Source organism: Diaphorina citri, unplaced genomic scaffold (assembly GCF_000475195.1).
Source record: "Diaphorina citri unplaced genomic scaffold, Diaci psyllid genome assembly version 1.1 scaffold947, whole genome shotgun sequence".
Taxonomy (NCBI): domain Eukaryota; kingdom Metazoa; phylum Arthropoda; class Insecta; order Hemiptera; family Psyllidae; genus Diaphorina; species Diaphorina citri.
This window is the reverse complement of record NW_007378378.1, coordinates 98887-110738: the sequence shown is the minus strand read 5'-3', so window position 1 is coordinate 110738 and position 11852 is coordinate 98887. Positions and strand designations below refer to the sequence as shown.

At 37.8% G+C, this 11852-nt stretch overlaps 1 long non-coding RNA gene across 1 annotated transcript; it reads right to left on the bottom strand.

The window, feature by feature from the left end:
* Positions 1-10364: 10364 nt before the first annotated feature.
* On the bottom strand, positions 10365-11515 carry LOC113469082. The gene is made up of 2 exons (XR_003392619.1): positions 10704-11515; positions 10365-10583 (listed from the first exon to the last, which is right to left on the bottom strand). It is a non-coding gene; the product is annotated as an uncharacterized LOC113469082 (long non-coding RNA).
* Positions 11516-11852: the final 337 nt, after the last annotated feature.

Genomic DNA, 11852 nt, shown 5'->3' with positions numbered 1-11852 from the left:
CCCTAATCTATATCCTCCACAACCACGAACCCAAAGTTGCTGCACTTTCGTTAGAAATTACACAGGCTCCCCCTAAAGGGGATTTAGCCTAAGAAAAACTGCTACTCGCACAACAACCACTCACTGAGCTTGATTGGGAAGTCAGAAAGTTGTTCAAACGACTTGAACAACACACAAAAGGATAAAGCTGTAAAACTGCGGAACATTACATGCACCGAGACACATTCTGGAAGTTCCTGGAAAGTGGGTTCAGACTTACTACCACTAACCAGTCGTAACCAACTGTGTCGATATTTTTTTTTTTTTTTTTTTTTTTTTTTTTTTTTTTTTTATGCACACTCAATTCAGAACATAATGTACTGCGGGTTGCCTCTTTACAGACAACAACATTTCTTGATCAGAATGCAAAGTGCGGACGCACTGGGCAGACGAGTTGAAATAAAAATTGGAACTTGTTGAAGATAAAGTGGCCAACGTTGTAAAAAAATGTGCGCGAAAGTCTTGGGGTAATTACTACGAGTGCCATACAATTATAAACCTTAACAACTGGATATAGGTATGGCAGAATGTATCTAGTCAGGCATTTTTTTGTTATTAAGTCTACAATTTTTTTTTTCAATTTGGATCTGATGAGGGACAAACGGGTAGGTACCATGGAATGGTCATTCTACCTAGGTATGCCTTTTGGAATGCATTTTCTGGTGCCTGTAAAGCTATGTCCAATTGTCCATACATGGTCGAATTTTGTTTGTTTGCAGTTGTTTCATATGGTCGTCCATTCCGATGCCAACTTTAATACCTATGGTAAATGACTATCAGAGAAATGACAAATAAATAACGTCCATCCGAAATTCTAGGCCCTCGAATTTGACCAAACATCCAAAATGTCCCGAAATTAACCCAAATTAATTTCCCAGTCAAATTCAGCTGGTCGCATAATTTGTCCATAAAGTGGACTTCATCGGTCTTGTCTCCTTGGAGTTGTAATAAAACACTCCTCTATTAGCATACATTAAAATAAATTAAACCCGACATCTTGTAAAGAATATCCAACGGAACTTTGAATTGTTCGATAAATTGCTTCGAATATCTTCCAACAAATCAATTCCCAATTTGAATGAATGTTTTTTTCGAATATCTTCCCAACAAATCAATTCCGAATTTGAATTTCATGATGGACCAAGGATTGTAAACCATCTGGATGTTGGACTGTCCTACTAATTCTTGACAGCTTCATTTTTTTCGTCAATAAGAGGAAACGATAAACTAGTGTAAATGCCAAACGTCCATCTGTTTCATGGATGTATTTCTATTAAGGTTTTGGTCTTTTAGTTGTATGTAGGACCTACATTGTAGGGTAATCGTATGGTCCATAGGGCCACATCACTTTCATTGATATTAACACCTATGTGTCATTCGCAATACTAGGAGCATAGGTACCTATTTTATCTATAGGCTTATTTCATTAATTTTAGATACCCCGATCTGGGTATACCTATCATCATGGTTATCTAGGTAAAGATTCTTCTGACGGGTTTAAAACAACTTAAGAGCGGAGCGGTGCTATGATAAACGGCGCATGGTGTAGGTAAGTGAAAAAAATAATAGAAAGTAAAAACATCAAATTCATTGGTCAGATTATTGATTTATTTATTATTTTTCAAAATAAACGATCACCTCATCCGGGATACAAAAGAACAATAAAATCCTACATCTCCGGGAACTCAAGTCGCTAACCGTTGACTACTGACCACGGAACATCATATTGGCCGGACCATCTACACACTGAGCCACCTCCAGTGAGTTATCAGGATACACCACACCAATACTGAGCCGCGGGCGACAATCACAACATCCCGAACCACAAGGGCCGCAAGAGCCGCACATCTGATTCATACCGGGTAGGCCGGACATCTGATTTATACCGGGTAGGCCGGAGTTTTGTGCCGCCGAGGTATCTGTAGGGTAGACAACACCGATGCTGAGGCGAGGGCGGCAACAATCATTACAACAACCACCACAACCACAGGCAGAACCGCACAGTTTGTTCATGGCAGACATCTTCAAGTTGAAAGTAGCGGCGGTCAAAAGAAATCAAAAATAGCGTTCGGGGAGAAGCTTTTTGAAATTGATGTCGAAGCGACTTTGAAATTTTTTCGGAAAACTTTGAATTTAAGATCGTGATTTTAAAAACTTGGCAGGAGCTCTTGGAGAGTTTAATAAAATGATCGGGGGTGTTCAAAAATGAAATAACATTTTAAGTCTTGCTTTTGGAACTGGTTGAAATTTGCTTATTATTACGACATCAATTAGGTACTGGCCAGCCTAGTTAGCTTGGTTGGTAACGCGTCTGCCTTGTAAGCGCTAGGCCGCGGGTTCTATTCCCGTTCCATTTTATCCTGAATGGATAAAAATAAATGTATTAATGTTCGTTTTCGGAACGGCTGTCTTTCTCTTATCCTGTCTTCTCTCTCTCTTCGAAAAAAAGGTACTACCTACCTAGCCAGCTATCATTAATGTCAGCCATCAACGCAACATAAAGTTCAACAAACAAAATCGCGGCAGCTCTGCCGTGGTAGTGGCTTGTCGTTGACTCACTTCATATACATATTCCTCGAAATTCCTTGCCGTAACGCAATACGTTGTCGAGTCTATTAACACTTTTTTCATGACATTCATGATCATGAGTATCCCCCCTTAAAAAAAAAAAAAAAAAAAAAAAAAAAAAAAGGGTACTACCTACCTAGCCAGCTATCATTAATGTCAGCCATCAACGCAACATATGTAAATTTCAACAAACAAAATCGCGGCAGCTCTGCCGTGGTAGTCGTTGACTCACCTCATATACATATTGCTCGAAATTCCTTGCCGTAACGCAATACGTTGTCGAGTCTATTAACACTTTTTTCATGACATTCATGATCATGAGTATCATGAATTCATGACAGAAAACAGAGAACAAAGCGACTCCAAGACAATGTCAAAGTTAGGACGATCATAAATCGCACCTATATAACGACCCTGGGGCCTACATTAAACTTTGGGTGTGGGGTCCGCTATCTGGGGTCACCACTTAAATAGCACTCGATGTGTGGGACTGTCCAATAATGGTGTTTTATTGGTCAGATTTGGTTGGACAAGTCGTGGTGGGGACGCCATGCCATGTGAATGTCGAATATACCTAGTACGGAGTAAAGTATGGACAATCGGACACTAATGGTGATTGTATGTGGTACTGGACATTGGGGTGTACCCCTGAATTGATTTAAAACAAGAATGGCTAACTGTCTGAGATACACGTGCTGCTATTTCGGGGTGCACAGCCTCGTGAATATCGACCGGTCGTTGATCAATATCTCATCGAGCTGAATCTATGTTATCGAGACAGTGTGGACGATTCAGCCCCTGAATTGATTTAAAACAAGAATGGCTAACTGTCTGAGATACACGTGCTGCTATTTCGGGGTGCACAGCCTCGTGAATATCGACCTGTCGTTGATCAATATCTCATCGAGCTGAATCTATGCTATCGAGACGGTATGGACGGTTCAGTCGACAGTTGACATCGATCGACGGCCGGTCGACTATGAGTGGACACACCTTTACTGATGAGCTGATGTTTGGACAGATGGAAAAAGAGGTAGAGAGAGATTGGAGAGAAGGAAGAAGAAGGAGAGCAACAACAACAACAACAACAACCAACAAAGTATTAACATTGATGTTAATGTTATCACTTAGTGGAGGTGCCAATTTCCCGTTTCTCAGTTTTTAGTAATAAGTTAAATAAATTACGACTACCTATAACAGTATAACGAGAGTACCTATAGGTACCTTGTATAAGTACCTATAAAGAGAGTAGATACCTAGAAAGACACCCATCATCTGCTTCAAAGTCCAGATATTTCAATAAAGGATTAATAATTCTAGGCCAACACCTTTCTAATAGCATTAGGTTCTTAACAGCTTATCACTAGTTTGCACTCAGGCAGCTAGCACATAATTTATCTAGTTCAATTAAGATGTCAACATGAGTGTTATCTGGGGACCTGTCAATGTCAATCCTGTCGATTTGTTGTTGGAAAATATGAATAATAAAAACAACATTACATTAATATCAATAATATACAAAACAACATAAATAGGTACCTCGCTATTTATGTAGATAACTTATACGTAAATACGTATACTAAAACAACATACGAGTATTCGATTTCAACAGCATCGCCAAAGCATACAAATCCGATGTTCTCAGATCCAGCAAAGGCATTAACCAACAATAACAATATAATTACCTGGACTCACAACAAGGCTAATTATGTGCAGACGGATCATGCAGAAAAAATGTCAGCTTCTATTAAAGCTAAAATGGGCGATTTATCAAATTAATCTGCACCTGGCAAAAAGTTTATCACTTTCTTGTTTCTTGGTATTTTTGTAAACAACATACGAGTATTCGTACATACCTATTAGCCACTTTACGGATTGATTAATACACATAATTTTAATGTATTTGAAAACCTGATTATTTTGTTAGTTTGTTCACATTTCACACTTCCATGATATTTCTTCATAGTGAGGTAAATGGATTACCTAGGTACCTATACCTAGTTATTTCAAAAAATATAAACAACATACGAGTATTCGTACATACCTATTAGCCACTTTACGGATTGATTAATACACATAATTTTAATGTATTTGAAAACCTGATTTGTTAGTTTGTTCACATTTCACACTTCCATGATATTTCTTCATAGTGAGGTAAATGGATTACCTAGGTACCTATACCTAGTTATTTCAAAAAATATTTCAACGGGTTTCCTTCTGCTGGGTTGGTATTTTCTCGTGTTGACCCAGAACCTAAATGAGATCAAAATACAAAAAATATTTCAACGGGTTTCCTTCTGCTGGGTTGGTATTTTCTCGTGTTGACCCAGAACCTAAATGAGATCAAAATACCTACATCCAAAATAATTAGGACCAGAGATATAAGTGTTTTTGTCTGGAAAAACCCTTAGGTGGGCGAATAAATGGTACACTTACCCTATGTAGGTATTGAGTATCTGAGACATTTTACGGGATGGGCATACTAAGACAAAGAACTTTGTTCTAAACAGATAAGGTTCGTTCTCGGAACGGCGGACATTCTCCTATCCTATTCTCCATCTCTAAGATTTCGGAACGATAAGACCTCCGTTGTTACAGTTCCCTCTATCAAACCTCTTTAAAAAAAGTCAATCTCCTGACCACAGGACTTTAATAGGGACACCAACAGACCTTCATAACTGTCACTGAGGCTAAGTGCTTGATAAAGTCCGGTGTTTAAAATGCCGTTAATCTTACGCATGTGGGAGTGAAGTCAATAAAATTAGGTGCTCTTAATATTCTTAATAGATTTCTGGTATCCATAGAGTACCCGGGTATAAATTGAGTAGGTACTTTACTCGAGCAATGTGGGGGGTACACGGACAATATGAGATATATCGGGGAAATATATTGGAATTGTGGCACAGATTATGAACGAGTAAAAAAAAGTATAAATTTATGTTGAATTATTCACAAGTATACTGTTCTAGGAAGTTATTAGTATAAATTCATGTTCAATATGGTCTTCCTACTTATTAAGAACCCACTAGGTACTTGTGGGTATGAGAATTATGGTCAATTGATTTCTAATACAGAATTTTGTTGCAAAAGGCGAAAAAAATTTGGTGCGTTTTCCTTGTTTTGTAATTTCAAATTTCAATAGCCATAAAAGAAGTCCTCCAGTTTCTTAAAAGAAACAACTACCTGAAAAACTTGTAAATTTTTTTTTCCACACATGGCCTTGCTGCTTAGCGTGTAAATAAATAAATATATAAAATTTCAATAGATGGACGAGCCATCAAGTTTACGTTGACAGAAATTATTGTTGCAAGCCGAAATCCTGGGCATAAATGGTTTTGGGTTAAGCATGGCTCCTTCTTCGTCTTTTCCTCCTTTTCTTCTTCTTCTTTTCTTTCGTCTTCATCTTTTTTCTTCTCCTTCCTCAGCCTCGTGCTCCTCTTTCTTCTTCTTCTTCTTCTTCTTCTTCCTTGGAACAAAAGCGATTTCGTGCTTCGTACAGTCGAACAAAGTCCTCTCCATTATATTTCTTCTCCTAATGTCATTATTAATCATGAAGTACACCTGACACGGTGTTATATAAGAAGCTTAGGTAAGAACGTGTCAAGAAAATATAAGAACCAAATGAGACTACCACAGGATAACCGAATGAATAGCGCTGTCAGAAAGAACGACAGGTGAATAATACTCGGGCTTGTGGATCTCGAAATTCTTAGAGACATATACAAGAATACCTGCGTACATGCTTAGATTTGGATCCCAGAATGCCTATATGCATTAGCAGTATAAGAGCCCAGATAGACCAGATACTACACTTATACACTTACTAGACCAGATACACACATTACTTACCTATACCTATGCTTGAATTTGTACAGTCGAAATCACAGTTTGTGTACCTACGAGGCTCCGGGAACTGTAACAACAAAGCTCATATCATCTCGAAATCAAAGAGAGGAGGAAGACAGGATAGGAAAAAATCTAGGCGTTCCGAGAACAAACCTTATTCGTTCAGGATAAGGTTCGCCCCACAGGAAGGAATCGAACCCGTGACCTAACGCCTGTCACATACGGTTGCACTACCCTCCAAGCCAACTAGGCTGGCTAAGATGGATTTTTGGGATAGGAAACTAATATTAAAAAATGCTTATGTGGACGTTTTATTCAATGCTTCTAGTCTTCTGATTATTCTTTGTGTTACGTGCTTGAATTTTTTATAGTTCTTTGAATTGTTTGGCCTGTCGTTGAAGAAGAATAAAATCATAATCTAGGCGTTCCGAGAACAAACCTTATTCGTTCAGGATAAGGTTCGCCCCAGGAAGGAATCGAACCCGTGACCTAACGCCTGTAACACACGGTTGCACTACCCTCCAAGCCAACTAGGCTGGCTAAGATGGATTTTTGGGATAGGAAACTAATATTAAAAAATGCTTTTGTGGACGTTTTATTCAATGCTTCTAGTCTTCTGATTATTCTTTGTGTTACGTGCTTGAATTTTTTATAGTTCTTGTTTCTTTGAATTGTTTGGCCTGTCGTTGAAGAAGAATAAAATCATAATGAGAGAGAGAGAGAGAGAGAGAGATGAACAATATCTAATTACTTAATTAGTAGCTCGGTTAAAATATGTCGCTTGAAAGTCTACAATGGTATGTCATTTGTAAGTTGTAAGGCTTGTGTACCTACTTGTTCGGAGACGTACACGTAAGTTGATGATCCCATTCCTAGAAGAAGAAGAAGAAGAAGAAGAAGAAGAAGAAGAAGAAGAAGAAGAAGAAATGAAGCCCATTAGGTACATACTATACTTGATAAAAAGTCCCCACGGTAGGGATTTAGTGACACGGTTTTTACCCCTCATGTGGCGACAACCTATCCGCCTCACACTAACCTCACCCAGCCTGAGGTGGAGAAGAGAAAAGCCAGCCTGGTTGATTGCCTAGTCGGTTACCCATCTGGATAACAAATCTATTCTGTTACTAGACCATTGGGTACACACTATACTTGATAAAAGTCCCCACGGTAGGGTTTTAGTGACACGGGTTTCACCCTTCATTTGGCGACAACCTATCCGCCTCACACTAACCTCACCCAGCCTGAGGTGGAGAAGAAAAAAGCCAGCCTGGTTGATTGCCTAGTCGATTACCCATCTGGATAACAAATCTATTCTGTTACTAGACCAAGTCATGAAAACCCTGAGGTGGAGAAGAGAAAAGCCAGCCTGGTTGATTGCCTAGTCGGTTACCCATCTGGATAACAAATCTATTCTGTTACTAGACCAAGTCATGATTTTCTTCTTCTTCTTTTCTTTCGTCTTCATCTTTTTTCTTCTCCTTCCTCAGCCTCGTGCTCCTCTTTCTTCTTCTTCTTCTTCTTCTTCTTCTTCTTCTTCCTTGGAACAAAAGCGATTTCGTGCTTCGTACAGTCGAACAAAGTCCTCTCCATTATATTTCTTCTCCTAATGTCATTATTCGTACAGTCGAACAAAGTTCTCTCTATTATATTTCTTCTCCTAATGTCATTATTAATCACGAAGTACACCTGACACGGTATTAATAAGAACGTGTCAAGAAAATATATAAGAACCAAATGAGACTACCACAGGATAACCGAATGAATAACGCTGTCAGAAAGAACGACAGGTGAATAAAACTCGGGCTTGTGGATCTCGAAATTCTTACACTCGTATTTATGAACAAGAATGATCGTTCTTAGATCAGTCTCAAGTCAAAATTGACCAATCAAATGCATTGAGACTATGCTTAGCACGAACTTAAGAGCCAGCATTTTGTTCATAAATATGGGTGTTAGAGACATATACAAGAATACCTGCTATACAAGAATACCCGCGTACATGCTTAGATTTGGATCCCAGAATGCCTATATGCATTAGCAGTATTAAGAGCCCAGATAGACCAGATACTACCCTTATATAGGCACCCACATTACTTACCTATACCTATGCTTGAATTTGTACAGTCGAAATCACAGTTTGTGTACCCACGAGGCTCCGGGAACTGTAACAACAAAGGTAATATCATCTCGAAATCAAAGAGAGGAGGAAGACAGGATAGGAATGGTCGTATAATTATGGTACGACTTAACTACGAAATGGCACAGGTACCATCTTCACCAGACACATGTTTAACTATCTCAGATCAGGATATAATTCAGGGTGTTTTATCCTGTTGGACATCTTGCCTGCAGGTGCAAGCTTTGGAAGATTTTTTCCTGCTGTATTTTTTTCTTTTAAAACATAATTATGGCCCTGACCACAATCAGATTATAATCTCGCCTTTATTAACTCTTGGTTTGAAAAATCTGATTGGTTGATTTTAATATTTTCAGCCAATCAGATTGCTTAATCCAAGTGTTGAACTTAAATCAAGTTTAAACCCTAAGCTAGGGCGCACATTGAGCTGCGTTACACAGTCAGGCAGCACAGCCACGCAGTGCAGTTTAGGAAAATTGGAACTGTGTGACACAGTTTACAGCGCACATTGATGAGCAGTCTCTCAGTACGAGGATAGCTTTTTTGTGTTTAAAGATGGCAAATTCTTTTTTAAATATTATGTTGAGCTCTGAATCTGATTCAGATGACGAGTTTTTGTCCTTTTGCAGAAATTTTTGTCAGACAGACGCCATTAGTATTAAAGCAGAAGAAAATAACCAACATAAAGGAAATAGGAAAACTTCATCATTTAGGAACGACTGTGCATTCAGCCCTTAACTCTCAAATTAAGAATCTGATGCCAGCCTAGTTAGCTTAGTTGGTAGTGCGTCTGCCTTGTAAGCGCGAGGCCGCGGGTTCGATTCCCGCCCGGGGCGGGTTTTATCCTGATGGGATAATGTTCGTTCTCGGAACGGCTGGCTTTCTCCTATCCTGTCTTCCTTCTCTCTTCGATTTCGGGACGATAAGACCATAGCAGTTACAGTTCCCTCTGTCAAACCTCTTAAAAAAAATCTCCCAACCTAACCTAGCCCAACTTTGAACTTTTTCTCCCTAACCTAACCTTCTAAGCTTTAACTTTTCAGCAAATTTTGTAATCTTGAAATCACAAATTTACTGTCTAACCTATTTTAAACTTGAACTTTCCCCTAACCTAACTTGACTTAACATTCCCTAAACTTCCGCCTATAACGCCCTAAACCTTTTCCCTTTAACTCACTAAAAACCTCTTTCCATACCCATAGACAATTTTCCCCTAAAGTCTGAACCTTATCCTATGTCTTCCTTCTCTCTTCGATTTCGGGACGATAAGACCATAGCAGTTACAGTTCCCTCTGTCAAACCTCTTTAAAAAAAAAAGAATCTGATCGGTTGATATCGAAAATTTCAGCCATCAGATTGTTTAATCCAAGAGTTTAACTTAAACGGAGTTTAACTTAAACGGATTTTAAACTCACTTTGTGGTCCCGGCCATCAAACATGCTGAGTGCTACTTTACAGCCCCTTTAACTCTATTGGGAAGTTGTTTGTGTGAAGAAGCGTTTGATGAAGTACAAAATTATAAAAAGCTCTGATTATTAAAATAAATTTATACATTGTTTATTTTGAAAGACCAAAATTAAATATGTAAAGAAGGGAAAGAGAGGAAGGAAAAAGTTGAAGTGGTGAAACAAAGAAATGGCAAGAGAACTACGAATATGGTAACTAAAGGTTAAAAACTTGAGGAACTTACAACTAAGATAATGGTAACTATACGGGTTAACATTTTGGAATCGGGGAGATTATACCTATTGAGAAGTACAAAATTATAAAAAGCTCTGATTATTAAAATAAATTTATACATTGTTTATTTTGAAAGACCAAAATTAAATATGTAAAGAAGAGAAAGAGAGGAAGGAAAAAGTTGAAGTGGTGAAACAAAGAAAATGGCAAGAGAACTACGAATATGGTAACTAAAGGTTTAAAACTTGAGGAACTTACAACTAAGATAATGGTAACTATACGGGTTAACATTTTGGAATCGGGGAGATTATACCTACCTAGAAATGGCAAGAGAACTACGAATATGGTAACTAAAGGTTAAAAACTTGAGGAACTTACAACTAAGATAATGGTAACTATACGGGTTACCATTTTGGAATCGGGGAGATTATACCTATTGATTTTTTCTTTTTCATAACATTTTCTTAAAACTAATTAAGTCAGTCTTATGGAGCTATCAAACTAACAATAAAACACTTTTATAGACACTAGCATAGATACTGGTAGTCAAGAAAATTAGGTGGGTACCTAATTGAAACCAATTAGAGAAAAAAGACAATGATGAAAAATGTTATTACCAACAATAGTAATCATAAAAAGTTGATAAATTGTTGAATAAAACAATAATTAAAAAGTACCTAGGTACTTAAATGTACATAGTTGTAAATAATCGCATTTAATAACAACGTCGTTAATGCATTTACTAGGAAGGATAAGGTCACATTGTACTCAACTAATAAAGGGTGTCCCAATAAGAACGCAAGATTTGATTGTTTAATAAAGCATGGTTTTCCGTGGGAAAAAAATGGAGTTCTTAGATGATTTGAGAAACATTCTGAAATTTTATTTGGAACAATTATCAGACCGATAGCATCAATTTCACCTTTCAATGCTTCAAAGCTTATGGGTTTGTTGGTGTAAACCTGTGACTTTGGATGCCCTCACAGAAAGAAGTATAGGGGGTAAAATTACATGATCATGGAGGCCGTTTCTCCTCACCAAAACGGAAAATGACACGATTTAGGGAAAATTCTCGAGCAAAAGTGATAATGTGTCGATTTTATTGTGATAATGTGTTGTTGAACAGTTTAGGACTCCATGATGACTAAATTTGATATGTGTAAACATTCACTCAATATATCAAAAATTGCGGTGGATAAAACAAGTCATAACAAAATAATGACCCTTTCAAATCTTGCATTCTTATTCGGTTTAGAGAAAAAAGACAATGATGAAAAATGTTATTACCAACAATAGTAATCATAAAAAGTTGATAAATTGTTGAATAAAACAGTAATTAAAATTCTCCTATCCTATTCTCCATCTCTAAGATTTCGGAACGATAAGACCTCCGTTGTTACAGTTCCCTCTATCAAACCTCTTAAAAAAAAGTCAATCTCCTGACCACAGGACTTTAATAGGGACACCAACAGACCTTCATAACTGTCACTGAGGCTAAGTGCTTGATAAAGTCCGGTGTTTAAAATGCCGTTAATCTTACGCATGTGGGAGTGAAGTCAATAAAATAAGGTGCTCTTAATAT